This window comes from Tachyglossus aculeatus, chromosome 1 (assembly GCF_015852505.1).
Source record: "Tachyglossus aculeatus isolate mTacAcu1 chromosome 1, mTacAcu1.pri, whole genome shotgun sequence".
Classification (NCBI taxonomy): Eukaryota; Metazoa; Chordata; class Mammalia; order Monotremata; family Tachyglossidae; genus Tachyglossus; species Tachyglossus aculeatus.
The window spans coordinates 61,617,281-61,636,823 of NC_052066.1; the positions used below are offsets into that span (position 1 = coordinate 61,617,281).

The following is a 19,543-nucleotide window of genomic DNA, read 5'->3' on the forward strand; positions in this document are numbered from 1 at the left end:
GCCTTGAAGGGAGGAAGAGAGCTACCTTGGCGGTTGGGCAGAGGGAGGAAATTCCAGGCCAGGGGGATGATGTGGGACGGGCGAGAACGAGGCACGGTGAGGAGATTAGCGGCAGAGTGTGCGGGCTGGGCTGGAGAAGGAGAGAAGGGAGGTGAGGTAGGAGGGGGTGAGGTGATGGACAGCCTTGAAGCCGAGGTTGAGGAGTTTTTGCCTGATGCTTAGGTTGATTGGTAGCCACTGGAGGTTTTTGAGGAGGGGAGTAACATGCCCATAGTGTTTCTGGACAAAGACAATCCAGGCAGCGGCGTGAAGTATGGTGAACTATAGAGGAAGACTTCTACCTCTTATCGGTAGAGGTCTGGCTCTAGCAGAGAAATGCTCCATAAGTTAGAGTTACCGTGCAGAAAGAAAAGCTGTTGGAGACAAAAATCCAGGGAGAAGTGGAGAATTAGGTTTTGTCGTTGGCGGGTTTGGGGGAGGTTTCGTTAGTTAGTGCACCTTATAAACTGCAAACATTTGCAGGCAGTCATTTGAAAGTTTAAACTATGGGGTCTTCGCCCTGATTTGCTCCCTTTACTCACCCCTCCCTCAGCCTCACAGAACTTATATACATATCTGTAATTTCTTTCTTTCTGTTGAAGTCTGTCCCTCCCCTGCCAGACAGTGAGCTCGTTGTGGGTAGGACATGCCTCTGCCAACTTTGTTATATTCTACCAAGCGCTTAGTACAGTGCACTGCACAGGGTAAGCGCTCAATAAATAGGAATGATGAAGATGATGGGGTTCATTGTTAGACGAGAATGGGAGAAGTGCACTGAACTTGAAATGCTCATTTTTCTTTGGTTTAGGTGTATGGAAGGCAGGCAGGATTTGTAAAATGGGTGAACAAATCTACGGGATAGGAACTGCTCTTTTCACTGCGCTGAAGCTAGCAGATTTCATTTATGACCTCCCACATGCTGCCATTTAAATAATTCTTTGGGTGCTTGCTCGCACACAAATGGTACAGTGGTGTTGAAAACGGTTTTCAGCTGTGCCTTAGTTATTCCTAAGGTTGAAAACTCAAGGACGATTCATCTTATTTTCAGAACTAGTCAGTTGGGCTTTCCTAAGGACATTGCCTGAGGTTACAATCGCCAGCAGGGTCTCCAATGAAACCTAAGATTTATAACAATCTTATAACAATTATATAATAATATGTAATATAGTTATATATTATGTTTATAACAATCTTATAATGAGAAACCTAAGATTTATAACAATTTGAACAGGCCACAAGGAATCATTTTCTGGTCTCTTCACCGCCCAAGAAGCATCGTTGCTCCTTAAGCAGCAGTGAGGAGTAGTGTGGCCAAGAGGAAAGAGCACCAGCCAAGGAGTTGGAGGATCCGTGTTCTAATCCTGACTCTATCACTTGTCTGCTGTGTGACCTTGGGCAAGTCACTTAACTTCTCTGCCTCAGTTTCCTTATCTGTAAAATGGGGATTAAATTCTACTCCCTCCTACCTAGCCTGTAAACCCAATAACAGATGGGGACTGTGTCTGACCTGATCAGCTTGTATCTACCCCTGCCCTTAGAACAATGCATGACACTTAGTAAACACTTTACAAATACTATAATAACCAATACAATGCTAACACTAAATGGAAGAAGTATTCCCGGAAAAGAAAAAGACTGCCTTTTTATCAGTAGGTTCACCTCACCTATAATTGTGTGCTGTAGATCAATCAATATTATTTATTGAGGACCTGCTGTACAAGCACAAATAACTCCATAATGCTTCTGATGACCCTAAGGAAACATTACATTTTTTATAATTATTTTTGCATGGTAACTTCATAGGGAACCTAGCCAGAATGAACACCAGCGTACAATTCACGTTTGAGGGATCCATGGGAAAGAAAATAAGTGAAAAAAGATTCTCGTAGTAGGTTTCAAACTTAAAAGTTGAGCAGTGCTTTGTAGTAACTTCAGTTTTCTGCTTATTGAAGTGCCTCAGCTACAATCACTGGATTACAAACCACCACTAACAGAACCAAGGTGGTCATTTTTTTTCAAGGAAAAGATGTAAGAAAATGTCAAGAATATTGAAGCAAATAAACTCTATATCTTACCCTCTCAAGTTCTTAGTGCAGTGCTCTGCACATAGTAAGTGCTAAGTAAATACTCTTAATTGCTTTCCAGTGAGTTAGAATAATTTTCTTTTGATTATGTTGTGCCTCTATAATTTGAAATGTATTGCCCTACTACTCTGCTATATTATTGTTGTTTGTATTTTAGAATCAGTGATATATCGGTCGAAGTTATATATTGAGCACTTACTGTGTGCAGAACACTGTACTAAGCACTTGGGAAAGTACAATATCACAGAGTTGGTGGATATAATCTCTGTCCACAAGAAGCTTTCAGTCTTGAGAGGGATATATTGCAACAGATATAAGTATAATTAAGTATTTTATATTTCAGAAATGTAATGCAACAGATATAGGTATAATTGAGTATTTTATATTTCAGAAATATTGCCAAATAATTTTCATTTTTGATAATGAAAAACAATCCTGGTCTCCTCTAAGCATTTACTTGATAGCTGGATAACTTGAAGTATGAGATTGTTTAAGCAAATATCTTTGCTAAAGGAAGCTGCAATAACCATATGGCATGTTCTAGTACGTGTTGTAAATTTAATACTCTTAATATTTTCCTGTGGAATTAAAATTTGTCAAAATTTGAAATTTATGTCTTCAAACTCCAGACCTATATGTCTTAACAAATTTCATTCAGTCTTGTTGATTGAGTGCTTATGGTGTGCAAAGCACTGTACTAAGTGCTTGGGAGAGTACCATATAACAATTAACAGATGCAGTCCCTGCCCACAACGAACTTACAACAGCAACTAACTTCTTAGCTGTGATTTAGTATGTAGCTGCACTGTCAATCAGTTGTATTTACTGAGCACTTTCTGTTGGCAGGGCACTGTATTAAATGCTTGTGAAATTATGATGCAACACAGTAGGTAGATAAGATATCTGCACACAAAGAGTTTAGAGGGGGAGACGGATGTTAAAATAAATTACCCATGTGTATGTATAAGTACTTAAAATAAATTACCCATGTGTATGTATAAGTACTGTAGGGCTGAGGTGGAGTGGTTATCAAGTGCCTAAAGGGCATAGAACCAAGTGCACGGGTGATGCAGAAAGGACAAATCCCGACTCCACCACGTGTCTGCTTTGTGACTTTGGGCAAGTGACTTCACTTCTTTGGGCCGCAGTTACCTCATCTGTAAAATGGGGATTAAGAGTGTGAACCCTATATAGAACAGGGGACTGTGTTCAACCTGACTACCTTGTATCTCCCCCAGAGCTTAGAACAGTGCTTGGCACATAGTAAGTGCTTAACAAGTACCATGATTATTATTATTATTAGTAGTAGTAGTAATTAAAAGTTGAATCCTATCCACGTTTGCATTGCATGACTGAAAAGACAGATACGGGAAAAGACTAAATTGAAATTGGCAACCAGTTTTATATTGTGAGTGTGTAAAAATATTATGCAGGCTTTCCACTAGGTCACTTGTGTTCAGTAATAATAATAATAATGATGGTATTTGTTGAGTGCTTACTATGTGCCAAGCATTGTTCTAAGTGCTGGGGTAGATACAAGGTAATCAGGTTGTCCCACGTGGGGCTCACAGTTTTAATCCTGTATATATGTATATACGTTTGTACATATTTATTACTCTGTTTATTTATTTTACTTGTACATAACTATTCTATTTATTTTATTTTGTTAGTATGTTTGGTTTATGTTCTCTGTCTCCCCATTTTAGACTGTGAACCCACTGTTGGGTAGGGACTGTCACTATATGTTGCCAACTTGTACTTCCCAAGCGCTTAGTACAGTGCTCTGCACACAGTAAGTGCTCAATAAGTACGATTGATTGATTGATTGATTAATCCCCATTTTACAGATGAGGGAACTGAGCCCCAGAGAAGTTAAGTGACTTGCCCAAGGTCACACAGCTGATAAGTGGCGGAGCCGGGATTAGAACCCTTGACCCTTGATTCCCAAGCCCATGCCCTTCCCAGTGAGCCACGCTGCTTCTCTAAAATTATTGCTGCATTGGCCAGGAATCGAACCCAGGTCTCCCGCGTGGGAGCCGAGAATCCTACCACTGAACCACCAATGCCCCAGCATGGCCTAGTGGAAAGAGCGCAAGTCTGGGAGTCAGTAGGATCTGGGTTCTAAACCCGCTCCACCACTTGTCTGCTCTGTGACCATGGCCAAGTAACTTAGCTTCTCTCTGGCTCAGTTTCCTGGGGAGAAGAAAAATGAATCAGGGAAGGCCTGGAGGAAGTGTGTTTTTAATCAATCAATCAGGGGTACACTCTTATTAGGCACAGAGCACTGTACTAAGTGCTTGGAAGTGTACAATACAATAGAATTAGCAGACATGTTCCCTGCCCATAAAGAGCTTACAGCCTTTTGGAAAGAAATCTAGTTGGACACAGTCCCTGTCCCACATAGGGCTCACAGTCTTAATCTCCATTTAACATCTGAGGGAACTGGGGAACAAACAAGTTAAGTGGCATAGGTTTTTAGAAGGGGAGCTGAAGGGGAAGGGAACTCGCTGTAGACTGTAAGCTCACTGTGACCAGGGAGTGTGTCTGTTATATCGAACTCTCACAAGTGCTTAGTACAGTGCTGTGCACACAGTAAGTGCTCTATAAGGACGATTGCCTGACTGATAGGAGGAAAGCTTGAAGGCTGGAGAGATGAGAACAAGCAAGACTGGTTTCTGCTCTATGGTCAGCCCAGAAGTTCATCACTATATCATGTGGTTTAAAACCCGACTTGATTTTATACATAAAACATTAGTACCGCCTGCCTCCCTGGGCAGAATGGTAGGATAGCTGCTCGGGAATCTTGCTTACATGCATCCTTCTGAGACATCTCAGCCAGAGAAGCAGTATTTCAATGATTATTGCTTCAGTGTATTGTACTTTCACAAGTGCTTAGGACAGTGCTGTGCCCACAATAAGCACTCAGTAAATACCACTTATTGAGTCATTTACTACTGGAGACAAGACTCTATTCCAGGACTTCATTATTGGTCATCTTGGCCATTTGGAGTTGAGTGTGTCCTGTAGGTGACAGTGATGAAATTGCTCCAGAGACTAGCTTGAGAGATGATTTAGGTCTCACACCCAGGATAGAAGTTGATCACCTCTCTCTAGCAATGACTTTTGAAGCCTAGAATTTGGTAAAAAAAAAAAAAACAAAAACAAAAACCCCCCAAACTTGCTGCCTTATTGTTGCCAGGTTTTGTAAATTAGCCCCATATTGTCTTCTTCCACATTTCCCTGGGCTTTCCGCCCTGCCCTGTCACACTCTTCAGCTGTCTCCCACCCTATAGAGCCTTTGAGTGGTTACAGAGATGCCTCTTTGTGGTGAGCACATGTGAACGTGCAGTTTAAAGATTGTTTTTGAAGAAATAGTTTAAGCAATATGTCCTGGATTTTATTTTCTAGTCATGCAACAGCACTTACCGCAAATGAATGAAACTCAGTTTATGAAGGCTGCATTGCTTGATTGCATTTTTTACTTCTAAATTAACATTTATTTATTAATGACTGCCCACTTTCAGGCTTCAGAGTTTCTTCTCTGGCAGAGTTTTGCTGGATATGAGAGCAAGCCTTTTAATAGAAAATTTAAAGGTGTGGGGAGGGCTGCCAGGTGTCTTTGCATATTTGGCATCTTTGTTAGGGCAGCAGCATAGGAGTCAGAAGGACCTGGGTTCTAATCCAGAGTCCACCACTTGTCTGCTGTGGGACATCAGCAAGTCACTTAACTTCTCTGTGCCTCATTCATTCATTCATTCCATCATATTTATCGAGAGCTTACTGTGTGCAGAGCACTGTACTAAGCGCTTGATACAAGTTGGCAACATATAAAGACGGTCCCTACCAACTACTGGCTCACAGCCTAGAATGGGGAGACAGACAACAAAACATGTAGACAAGTGTCAAAGTCGTCAGAACAAATAGAATTAAAGCTATTCCCTCATCTGTAAAATGGGGTTTAAGACTGTGAGCCCCATGTGGGACATTCATTCAATTGTATTGAGCACTTACTGTGTGCAGGGTACTGTACTAAGCACTTGGGAAGTACAAGTCGGCAACATATTACTCTATTTATTTATTTATTTATTTTACTTGTACATTTCTATCCTACTTATTTTATTTTGTTGGTATGTTTGATTCTGTTCTCTGTCTCCCCCTTTTAGACTCTGAGCCCACTGTTGGGTAGGGACTGTCTCTATGTGATGCCAATTTGTACTTCCCAAGCGCTTAGTACAGTGCTCTGCACATAGTAAGCGCTCAATAAATACGATTGATTGATTGATTGATATAGAGACGGTCCCTAACCAACAACGGGCTCACAGTCTAGAAGGGGGAGACAGACATGGACTGTGTCCAATCTCGTATCTACTCCAGCACTTAGTACAGTGCCTGGCTTGTAGTAAACACTTAACAAACACAATAAAAAGCAAAACACAATGAAACAAAAACCTGTATTTGTTACTTTAGAGACAGTCATTCAGTTGTATTTATTGAACACTTACCATGTGCAGAGCACTGTATTTAGTGCCTGGGAGAGTACAGTATTACAATAAACAGACACATTCCCTGCCTATGAGGAGCTTACAGTCTAGAAGTGGGGAGATAGATATTAATATAAATAAATTACAGATGCATACATAAATGCCTTGGGGCTGGAAGGGGGGAGATGAACAAAGGGAACAAGTCAGGGTGATTCAGAAGGGAATGGGAGAGGAAAGGGGGACTTAGGGAAGGTCACAGGCCTGGGCTAATCTCCAGAGTGTAATGTAAAAATGGAGGCTGCTGATCCATTGAAAAGATCTGGTGGTATCATAAATTGCAAAACCAAACATGGAAGTAGAGCTCCTTGTGCTCCACCTTGGGGTGCTAATCAGTCAATCAATCGTATTTATTGAGTGCTTACTGTGTGCAGAGCACTGTACTAAGCACTTGGGAAGTGCAAGTTGGCAATATATAGAGACAGTCCCTACCCAACAGTGGGCTCACATAGTATTATTCTTTTATTTGGGGGAGTGTTGTTTAGAGGCTTGTCCTTTAGGGTGGTGCTTATTTCTCCACCCTTCCCATGCTCTCACATCCCTTCCTTCCTTCTGCTTTTTCTCTTTCCTCTTTGCGATCTTTTCTCTCCTCCCCATCCTCTGGGCCCTGCCTTTCCTCCATCACAGTTGCCCCTCCCGTTTTGCTGAGGACACGCTTCACATCGTGTTCATGGGTACAGTAGTGTGTCCAACAGGGTAAATTCTGCCTCTGATCGATATTGTCATTGTTCATTCGTGTTTGCACCAATTATATCGGCAGCCTTATGGAAGGCCCTGAAGCAATCTAAAGTGTTCTTCCTTGTGAAGGAAACCCACACATACATGCTTGACAGAGAGAAAGAGAGAGGGGGTGAGGGTGGGGGGGAGAGAGAGTGAAAGAGAGAGAGAGAGGAAAGGAGGAGGAGGAAAGAGAGAGAGGGTAGGGGGGAAGAAAGTGGAGGTAGCGGTGAGGGGGAGATAAACAATGAGAAAGAAAAAGAGAATGTGTGTGTACTACAGGTTCAAAGATAGCATTATTTATGTTGGCATTTTATTGGTGAGGGTGTGTGAGTGGCTGGAAAGATTGTTCCACACCTGATCATCTCTTCCACAATGTGCCAGGCAAAGATTGCCCTTTCCTGAATTGCTTGCATTTATGACCTATAGTGCTTGCTGATATTTTATTTTTATTTTTCCCACTATGGGTGGCAATCTTGATGAAGCCTGTCTGCAAAATGAAAAAAAAAACTGATCTGGAAGCTGAAGCCAGCTACTTCAGTTGTAGCATTAATCACATCTCAGCCCTGTTCATTGGTCTTAAAAATGACGAGAATGATGAGATATAGTTTATTTAGAAGTTTTGAAAAATTGCCGTTGTAGCTGGTTTTAATTAAATTGGCCACTTCAGTGGTACTACTGCAGCTGATAGTCTAGCTGCCTGCCAGAAGCCCATACACCATCTGGAAGTATCTGATATTTTTAAGTCACAGTTGATTGTGGAAAAAACACGAAATACATGTTTAGGATAAATTTCACACGGGTATATTAAAGAATGTGTATTATTCCATTAAGTGATGTTTAAAAGTTCCATTACCAAAGCGATTCTTACTATCCATTCAACATGAGTCACCTTCTGTAATGGAAGTTTAAAATCCATCCCATTAGCAAGACCAAAACAGGCAATCTCCACTGATGACTGAGTAGCCTTATGGGCAAGGAATGTATCTACCAACTCTATTACATTGTAATCAATCAATCAGTTGTATTTACTGACTATGACTGTGAGCTCATTGTAGGCAGGAATGTGTCTGTTCTTATATTGTACTCTTCCAAGTGCTGAGTACAGTGTCTTGCACACAGTAAGTGCTCAATAAATACGATTGAATGATTTACTTAGTGCTTACTGTATGCAACACTGTACTAAGAGCTTTGGAGAGGACATTATAATAATAATAATGGCATTTATTATGTGCTTACTATGTGCAAAAGCACTGTTCTAAGCTCTGGAGAGGTTACATGGTGATCAGGTTGTCCCATGTGGGCTCACAGTCTTAATCTCCATTTTCCAGATGAGGTAACTGAGGCACAGAGAAGTTATGTGACTTGCCCAAAGTCACACAGCTGACAATTGGCGGAGCTGGGATTTGAACCCGTGAACTCTGACTCCAAAGCCCGGGCTCTTTCCCCTGAGCCGCACTGCTTCTCCAGAACAGAGTTGGTAGACACATTTCCTGCCCACAATGAGCTTACCATCAGTTCATTCCTTCAATCATATTTATTGAGTGCTTACTGTGTGCAGAGCACTGTACTAAGCACTTGAAAAGTACAGTTCGACAACAAATGTCAGAGCTTGGATTAGAACCCAGTTGTACCATGCACCTGGTAAGCTCTCAATAAATACCATTGATTGATTGATTGTCAGCAACCCTACCCTCCTTTCTTCTCCTCTTTCCTTCTCTTCCACACCTCCCGCCCCCCCTTGCCATGTCCTTGGCCATCGAACAGGGAACTTGGTGGAGCTGAAGGTATTTCATCCTACAGGAAAAGTGAAAATTCCTGTAGCGTCCTTTCTCTGGACTTTCTTTTCAGTGTATTCCTGTCTTCTTGCTACCCCATTAGTCAGTCGTATTTGTTAAGCATTTACAGTGTGCAGAGCACTGTACTAAGCGCTTGGGAGAGAACCATATAGAAGTAAACAGACACATTCCTTGCCCACAACGATCTTACAGCAGGAGGAGACAGGCATTAATATAAATCAGTACATTACTGATACATACTTAAGTCCTGTAGGGCAATTAGCACCTCATTCTTTTTGGGTGGAGTTGGGTAATACTTATTGCCAGCTCTGTTTTCACAATCAGTGCACTGATCCCCAAACTTTTCCTGCAGTGGATTTTTTTTACAAGGATGACAATGGAGGACAATCCTTTACGCTGTGTTGGAAAGCCATTAGAATGATAGTGGGAATGATGCGTGTAGAAACAAATACTTTTGATTTTGGCATATAAACACCACCTGTGCACTGCCATGAAAGCAAGAAGCGGAAGAGGAACAGAACTACGTATGATAGTTAAGTGCCGTGTTGTAGATACAAGTTGCAACTTCTTCCCTCCTTGAAGGAAGTTTTTGGATCTTACCATAATTCCTAGAAGTAACATACTAATGTCAGATTATAGCGTATAAACATTAACCCACACTAGAGTCTGTTTTTACCTCCTTTCTCTGGTAATAATAATAGTGATGGTATTTGTTAAGCGCTTACTATGTACAAAGCACTGTTCTAAGCTCTGGGGGTGTACAAGGTGATCGGGTTGTCCCACGTTGGGCTCACAGTCTTAATCCCCATTTTACAGATGAGGGAACTGAGGCACAGAGAAGTTGTGACTTGCCCCAAGTCACACAGCTGACAACTGACGGAGCCAATTGGTACACAGTTTTATGTCATGGAGTCTGCCTTTTTAAAGACGGAGAAGAAGGATTTTGATTTCAGACTGATCTTGTGCGGCACTATAGCTGTGTAATAAAGTGTCTTTGGTGCTATGGTTGTTGAGACTTTCTGGGACTGAGATTATGTAGAAAGTGCAGTCTGCCCTGCCCTCCAGACTGTATTTACTGTAAGGGAGGGTGTCTAACAACCCTGTTGTATGCTCTCAAGAGCTTAGTACAGTGCTCTTCACACAGAAAGTGCTCAATAAATCCCATCGATTCATTGATTGATTGTACTGCAAGGCTCCCTTGAACTACCAGGTAACCAGTGTCATAAATCATGAAATAAGGTCATGACTTGGCACCAAAGTTGTTCTTTATCAGATTTAGTCTTTGTTGCCTTACTATTCCAGTAGTGGTGTATGGCACTGTTGTCAGTTTGCAGCCATTTAGGACTTTCTCTGATAGAATATCCAGCAGTTAGAATACTTTTGCTGCAGAAACCAGGCCTTGTTTACGACCAAGGTTCTGGGCAAATCCCTAATTCTTTTCCCTTTGGGCAGTTGGGTTGAAAAGTGGAAAACTTTTTGAAAGCTTTTTAAATTTTTTTTTATTTTTATGGTATTTGTTAAGTGCTTAAAATGTGCCAGACACTGTTCTAAGTCTGGGGGCAGATGCAAGTTAATTAGATTGGGCACCATTCCTGCCTTACATGGGACTCACGGTCTTCATCCCCATTTTGCAGATGAGGTAATTTAGGCACAAAGAAGTGAAACGACTTGCCCAACGTCACACAGCAGATGCGTGGCAGAGCTGGGACTGGACCTTCTGACTCACAGGCCTCCCGTGCTCTACCCATTAGGCCACGCTGACCCCTCCTTACAAAAAGTGCACCTGTTCCCTCTGTTGAAGTCGAAATGGGAACTGTTTGGCTGGTGGCCAGGCAGTGGGGGAGAGCCGGGCCTCCCACACCTTCCCTTGGAGTTCAAGTCCGCCAACTGTGACTCACCGAAGAGGCGGAAGAGTCCCGAGGCCATTCCCAGATCTGAACCGCAAGATTCTCCGGTGCCAAGATCCGTTTCGTTCCTAAACGTTGTCATGCTTGGCGGTGCTAGAGATTAGACTTGGTGATGCATTCAATTAAAAAACAGAGCCAAATTTGTTTCTTTGAAGACAACTTACATTTTCAGAGGTTTAAGTGGTACTTAAAGGCGTGCTTTTAAGGAAAATTATTTTAAATTTTCTAAATCTGCTTTCATAACTAGTAGCACTATATATTCATCAGTATACCTTGACCGTATCCTTGACTGCAACGCAAGACTATGGGACTGAATGTCTGCTGACCCTAGAAAACAGAGCACGGGCTTGGGAGTCAGAAGGTCATGGGTTCTAATCCTGGCTCTGCTACTTGTCTGCTGCGTGACCTTAGGCACGTCACTTCATTTCTCTGAGCCTCAGTTCCCTCATCCGTAAAATGGTTATTAAAACTGTGAGCACCACGTGGGACAGGGACTGTGTCCAACCTATTGGTGTTGTCGGCTTATGCTGTCATGTCCAATCCATGGCGACACCATAGACACATCTCTCCCCAAACCCCCCACTTTCATCTGCAATCATTCTGGTAGTGGATCCGTAGAGTTTTCTTGGTAAAAATACGGAAGAGGTTTACCATTCTCTCCTTCCACGCAGAAAACTAGTCTCTGCCCTCAACTCTCTCCCGTGCAGCGGCTGGCCAGCACACGTGAGTTTTGACTTGTAGCAGATGGCCTTCCACTGGCTAGCCACTGGCCAAGCTGGGAATGGAATGGGTAGGCCTCTGCTTGACTCTCCCTCCTATAGTTGTGACTGGTAGAGCACTGGAAACTCTCCAGGTGTTACCCTGAGAGGGGGTGTCCAACCCGATTTGCTTGTATTCTCCCCCACCCCAACGCTTAGTACAGTTCCTGGCACATATTAAGTGCTTAATAAATACCATAATTTTCAAAAACAAATTCAAGATCGTCCTTTTACTGGATCCTCTTTCTTCACCGGATCCTTCCCAACTCACACTCCCCACCCCTCCCATGATCAGCTCTTACCTGTACCCTCTTTTTAGCTCTCCCACTTCCAACTTCTGGTGTACACTGTCTTCCCTCACCTGGAATTCCCTTCCTGCCCACATCCATAAAAGGCACTTTCCTCTTCCAAATTAGTGGTATGCCCCAAAATCTCACTTTCTACAGGAAGCCTTCCTGGATTAATTCAAAACACCTGCCTTACCAATCTAGTACCACCTATGGCATATATATTTCATTCTTTTCCTTAACAAACTGTGAGCCCATTGTTGGGTAGGGACCGTCTCTGTATGTTGCCGACCTGTACTTCCCAAGCGCTTAGTACAGTGCTCTGCACGCAGTAAATGCTCAATAAATACAATTGAATGAATGAATGAACATTATATACCTACAAAAGTCTGCACTTCTGTACTTTATATAATTTTTTAGAGGTGTCTGTTTAGTGCTTACTCTGTGCCCGGCACTATACTAAGTACCAGGGTAGGTGCAAAATAATCAGTTTGGACGCATCCCTGTCCCCTGTTCATTCATTCAATCACATTTATTGAGCGCTTACTGTGTGCAGAGCACTGTACTAAGTGCTTGGGAAGTACAGTTTGGCAACAGAGACGGTCCCTACCAAGCGACGGGCTCACAGTCTAGTGTGCTCATCGTCTTAATCCCCATTTTACAAATGAGGTAATTGTATGAAGTAAACTCAGTTATTTCTTTGTGATATTCATTCATTCAATCATATTTATTGAGCACTTACTGTGTGCAGAGCACTGTACTAAGCACTTGGGAAGTACAAGTTGGCAACATATAGAGATGGTCCCAACCCAACAACGGCCTTACAGTCTAGAAGGGGGTGACAAACAACAAAACAAAACATGTGGACAGGTGTCAAGTCATCAGAATTAATAGAAGTAAAGCTAGATGCACATCATTAACAAAATAATCCTGAAACACTTGTATGACTTCCTGTTATAGCCTTGTTATTCCTCTTGCTCCCACTGTCCATGCTTTTTGTTTGTAAGTCCACCTGCTCAGTTGTAAAGTCATGCTGGACAATGATGTGTGTCTTGTTTCTGTGGAACTCACCCAAGAGCATAAAATAATGCTTCACCATTACACCTTCAATAAATGTCACTGCTGCTGCTGCTGAGATTATCATAGGTTTATTAGACTCAGAACTCTCTGATATAAAAACAGTAATTAGTTTTTTATGGTATTTGTTAAGTGCTTACTATGTTTTAAGCATTGTCCTAAATTCTGGGGTTGATTCAAAATAATCAAGTTGGAAACAGCCCCTCTCCCACACTGGGCTTTCAGTCTAGGAAGGAGGGAGAACAGGTATTGAATCCCCATTTAAAGGATGATGAAACCAAGGCACAGGGAAGTGAAGTGACTCACTCAAGGTCACAGCAGGCAGGTTGTGGAGTAGGATTAGAACTCGGGTCCTCTGGCTTCCAGGCCCTAACTGTTTCCACTAGGCCATGTTGCTTCTTTCTGATGTTGAAGTAAAGGATGGTATTCTTTCTTTACCCATAAGGGAATTTTATTCCTACCCAAATATCAAGCTTGCCAATGTGTAGATACCATTGATGGTTTACTAGACTGTAATATGAATCATTCTTTCAGTCATTCATATTTATTGAGCGCTTAATGTATGCAGAGCACTGTACTAAACGTTTGGGAGCTACACTATACAAATAAACAGACACATTCCCTTTCCACAAAGGGAATCCTCAGGTACGCAGACATCAGTAGATTTTTGTAATACATTTGAAATCATTTTAAAATCCCATAACCAGAAATTTAATTGGCCATTTATCCTATGTGATTACAGTTTCTGGTTTTAATTGTTTGTGCAACTTCCCTGTAGAGACATTGTTAAAATGGTATATTTGAGGAGTGTATCAAGTTATTGGGATACTTCCTTTGGTTGCTTTGTTCTCTGAAAAGATTATTTGTAGTAAAGTGGTCAATTTAGTGACCTGGAATAGGGCACCAAAATGACTCATGGGGTCCTAAAGCGAAGGGTAATTTCAATGGCTTTTGGGCTGAATACTGATTGGAATATAGATTATTTTCTGGGAGCAATTCATGTTACACTAATATATATATATATGCCTTTATTAATCCATATCTGGTAGACAAACCAGAAAGGGAGAGTAAAGAGAACATAATTTAAAACAGTCAGGTATCACTAGATCTTCTTGGGAGAGTACAGTATAACTGTATTGCCTTTGGAAAAACTCATTCAGTCGTACTTATTGAGCGCTTACTGTACAGACCACTGTACTAAGCGCTTGGGAAAGTACGACACACAATAAACATATATATGCCTTTATTAATCCATATCTGGTAGACAAACCAGAAAGGGAGAGTAAAGAGAACATAATTTAAAACAGTCAGGTATCACTAGATCTTCTTGGGAGAGTACAGTATAACTGTATTGCCTTTGGAAAAACTCATTCAGTCGTACTTATTGAGCACTTACTGTACAGACCACTGTACTAAGCGCTTGGGAAAGTACGACACACAATAAACAGACACATTTCCTGCCCACTGTGAGCTTACAGTCTAGAAGGGGATGCAGACATTAGTATAAATAAATATGCCAATAAGTATGAACGTGCTTTCCTTTTTGCCTTGGAGAATGTGTCAATCCAAAGGCCCTTATCACAGCTCAGTGACTTATATTAGGACGGAATCTAATAACCAGGGGTTAGATTTGCCTTCTTAACATACCTAGGTGACACCCATTTCTCACATGTTCCTCTTCTCGCTCTACGTCTCTCCGGAGCCTTTGAACTGAGCCCAACCCATCCCACCCCCACAGCTCCCACTCACTGTCCTTCAATGGGAGTTGCGTGGGTGGGCCTATCGAGGGACAGCATCTAATGGATGGCGTGTGTGTTTTGAGTAAGCAGGTGGGGTAATGGGTATGCTTCACGTAATCGAGATTGGGTCATGTTTTGTAAATAAGCCGAGTGCTTCGGATGTCGGGGAAGTAAATATCCCCCTTCCGATTGTGGGTTAAGTATTCTGTAGGGGCTTGACAGCCCAAGCAAAGAGAATCTAGTCAGTCCTTCAATGTGGGGGTTGCATTCTTGTGGAACCTCGTGCTAATGAGAAATTGCATTTTAGCCCTTAAGCCTTGACTGGCCTATGCAAAGCAGAAATTGTGACTTCAAATTCTGTTGCATTGGACAGTTTCAGCGCTCTGCACATAAGCGTTCAATAAATATCACTGATTGCATCGTGTCCTATCTAGATGCTAGTGAGTTGTTGGAAGAATGTTCCCTACCTCCTCACAGCACTGTAAAGGAAAGACTTAGTGAAAATAATAAGAATAGTAATAATAATGGTATTTGTTAGGCATTTACTTTGTGACACGCACTGGGCTAAATTCTGAGATAGATTTAAGGTAATCGGGGCAGACACAGTCTCTATCACACATTGGGCTCACAGTCTTAGGAAGAGGGAGAACAAGTGTATAATATCATCATCAATCGTATTTATTGAGCGCTTACTGTGTGCAGGGCACTGTACTAAGTGCTTGAGCACTGTACTAAGCGCTTGCAAATGAGTAAACTGAGGCACTTAGAAGTTATGTGACTCGCTGAAGATCACAGCCAGGAAAGTGGTAGTGCCACATTAGAACCCAGGTCCTCTGACCTTTAAGTCCATGCTATTTCCCGTAGGCCACGCTGCTTCACTAGTGAAAGACAGATTTATCTTACAAGGTTGTGCCCCAAAGCAGCTAAATATACTTTCTTGAATTGTATTTCTGTTTCAGACTTAAATGCACTTAACTGATTCAGGATCGATAGTCACGATAACTAAAAGCTAAAAGGAATGGGGTTTTTCTCTGCATTGGAATATAAGCCCATCTGGGCCTTTCTCATAAAATCCTGGATATGAGGCAAACCGTCAGTGTATCTCACCTGTTTAGGGATGGAGTATTTTCTCTAAGAGAAGTTATATGAGTAAGTAGAATGAGAACAACTGCAGCCGCTTTTGACATTGTATGGTTTTGTATTTTTCTTTGGTCACAAAGTAAGGCTTTTCAAAGGATGCCTATAACAGAGACTGTTTTTTTTTATCCCTCAAAGCTGACAGCTATAAAGAAAAGAAAGTGATTTTAATGAACAACCTTACCGAATCAGCTCCTTGAAGCTTCAGTCATTCATGTGAATCAAAAACAAGTGAAAGTAGGTCATACTGTAAAAACAAATTAAGCTTTGCCTCACATTTTATTGGCTTTACCTGCTCTTCTCGTTCACCTGGTTTATAGTTAGCAAAATGCAGTCATTTTAATGAATGGCTCAAATAAAGGGGACATCGAAAAAACAACACTGCTTTTCTTTTAGGTGTTCTTCCAAATTGTTATACAGTTTAATAGCGCAGGAACTAGCAAGCAATTTTTTTTTGAATTTTTGCTTGAACCGAAAATTCAAGTCCACATTGGAAAATGCCAAAATAATAATAATAATAGTAATAATAATAATAATGGCATTTATTAAGTGCTTACTATGTGCAAAGCACTGTTCTAAGCATTGGGGAGGTTACAAGGTGATCAGATTGTCCCACGGGGAGCTCATAGTCTTCATCCCCATTTTACAGATGAGGTAACTGAGGCTCAGAGAAGTGAAGTGACTTGCCCGAAGTCACACAGCTGACAATTGGTGGAGCCTGGATTTGAACCTATGACCTGTGACTCCAAAGCCCATGCTCTTTCCACTGAGCCACACTGCTGCCGAAAGCTAGTCAAGATAGACTACTGATTTAGTGAAGTAGTGTGGATACTGCAATGTAGAGGTGATTTCTAGTTTCATAGAAATCGGGGTACAGTGCAAGCAAATAAAATCTGTGTGTGGACTAGATAAGAGCAGAGATCGGTCTTTCGATTTTCAGATGTTAGAAAGGAATTTATATGGCATCCAAGTATGATATTGATGAAAGTATATTCTTAGTCTTCCAAGTGACTTTTAGTCTTTATAGATCTATTATTTAACACCACTCCTTTTGGTCTTCTAGGAACACAGAGAATCATGACATTTAGGGTTTAATAGCAAACATATTTAATAATCCTTATTTACTCTTTCTGGAAAATTATGTCTGCCCATTGTATTGTACTCTTCCAAGCGTTTATTACCATGTTCCACACATAGTAAATGCCTGATTCATTCATTCATTCAATCATATTTATAGAGCACTTACTGTGTGCAAAGCACTGTACTAAGCGCTTGGGAAGTACAAGTCGGCAACATATAGAGACGGTCCCTAACCAACAACGGGCTTACATTCTAGAAGGGGGAGATAACACCAGGATTATTATTGTATCACCCTAGTGGATACTATATAATCAGGTCAGACACAGTCTGTGTCCCGCATGGGGACCAGGGTTTAGAAGGGAAGATGAGATGAGATGGAGATGGGTTGAGCTTGAGGTGCCAACAGATCATCCAGGAAGAGATGTCTGAGGGGAAGCGCAGCTGCATAATTCAATAAATAGCAGCGGGGAAGAGAGAGAGGTCAGGGCTAGAGAAGGAGATGTGGAGTCATCCTCCTGGAGGTGGTAGCTGCAACTTTGTGAGAAGATGAGTTCCCTGAGAGAGTGAGCCTAGAGCGAGAAGTAGGGGAAGGAAGAGGTGGATTGAGAGTCAGCCAAAGAAGCCAAGAGGGACCTGTTGGAGAGGTGGAAGAAGAACCAGGTGAGTCCCACAGAAGCATTTCAAAGAGAAAGGGGTGACTAGCCGTATCAAAAGTAGCTGAATAGAGAAGGGCAATCCTCTTGGATTTGGTTGTCAGGTGGTCACTGCTGACGTTCTAGAGATTGGTCTTGGTGGAAAGAAGATGGCAGTGGGTGTAGACTGCTTTTCAAAGAGTTCTGTGGGGAAAGGAGGAGAAGGAGAGAGGTGGCTACTCGTTTAAAGTGGCTGTGGGGTCCAGGGTTGGCCTTGTTAGAATAGGGGAGAGTTAAGTGTGTTTGAAGCTAGAGGGGGAGGAATTATCTAAGGATGAAAGGTTGAAAATAGCTTGTAAAGTTAAGGATGCTTGTAAGGTTAAGGATGCCGCCTTCTGAAGATCTAGGTTGTAAGCTTGTTGTCCACAGGGGATCAATCAATCAATCAATCGTATTTATTGAGCGCTTACTATGTGCAGAGCACTGTACTAAGCACTTGGGAAGTACAAATTGGCAACATATAGAGACAGTCCCTACCCAACAGTGGGCTCACAGTCTAAAAGGGGGAGACAGAGAACAAAACCAAACACACTAACAAAATAAAATAAATAGAAATGTTCAAGTAAAATAAATAAATAAATAGAGTAATAAATATGTACAAACATATATACATATATACAGGTGCTGTGGGGAAGGGAAGGAGGTAAGATGGTGGGGATGGAGAGGGGGATGAGGGGGAGAGGAAGGAAGGGGCTCAGTCTGGGAAGGCCTCTTGGAGGAGGTGAGCTCTCAGCAGGGGATGTTTCTGCCAACTCTGTTTTATTGTTCTCTTCCAAGTGCTTAGTACAGTGCTCTGCACCTAATAAGCACTCAATAAATGCGATTGATTGATTAAAAGGTCTAGCCGTTCTTCTTTGCCTTGGTCAGTGAGCCCCGTGAGGGCCAGGGGATATGTCTGACCCGATTAACTTGTCTCTCCCCCAGTGCTTAATATAGTGCTTGCCACAGAGTAAGAGCTTAACAAATATCCCAATTATTATTATCATTGTCCTTATTATTACTGAGCACCTGGTGGTACTAGCTGCTGGCATTGCTTCCCAACAGTTAGCAATTCCGTTGCTGGTGCTTCGGCTGGAGGATATTTTTGTTCAGTTGGATTTTCGAGGAGAGGTTTGGGTTCTCTTCAGAGAACTCACGTTGTCTCTATTTAGCAGCTGTTCAGCTCTCCTGCTATCTGCTTCTTAGGAATGACTGTGTTAGACCATTTAAAATCACAAGCCTACAATCAGAAGTTTCTTCAGAGTCAAGAAGGGTTTATCTTTCACCATTATGCATACTCCAAGGATTGTAGGAACTTCTTATTTTTACAGCACCACCAGTTGTCATTCATTCATAAAAGACCATTCTTATTCTGATAGTAATTATAGTCCCATGATAGTTCAGTTCAATCCATTAAATTATAAGATCTTTAAGTGCAACAGTTGTTTCTTAAAATTCCTTTATATTCTCCACACGCAGAGCTTTGCATCCCCTCAAGCACTCAGTCATCTGGTTGATAAACCCAGCAGGCAATGGGTTAGATTGAGAATTCCCATGTGTGTGAATTTCAATTGAGAACTGAGATAAAACGCAGTCAGCAGAGCATTTCTGCTTAATTTTCGATTAAGTTACTGCTTAGAAAACAAAATGCATTCATTCATTCATTCAATCGTATTCATTGAGCACTTACTATGTGCAGAGCACTGTACT

The 19,543-nt window shown here is 41.8% G+C and overlaps 1 protein-coding gene and 2 non-coding genes across 10 annotated transcripts in view; 1 reads left to right on the forward strand and 2 right to left on the reverse strand.

The window, feature by feature from the left end:
• TNIK (TRAF2 and NCK interacting kinase) overlaps positions 1 to 19,543 on the forward strand; it is a 560,172-nt gene that overhangs the window by 150,316 nt on the left and 390,313 nt on the right. The gene's annotated exons all lie outside the window — the stretch shown is intronic.
• Positions 4,119 to 4,189, reverse strand: TRNAG-CCC. The gene has a single exon. It is a non-coding gene; the product is annotated as a tRNA-Gly (tRNA).
• Positions 11,818 to 11,955, reverse strand: LOC119934519. The gene has a single exon (XR_005452953.1). It is a non-coding gene; the product is annotated as a small nucleolar RNA SNORA7 (small nucleolar RNA).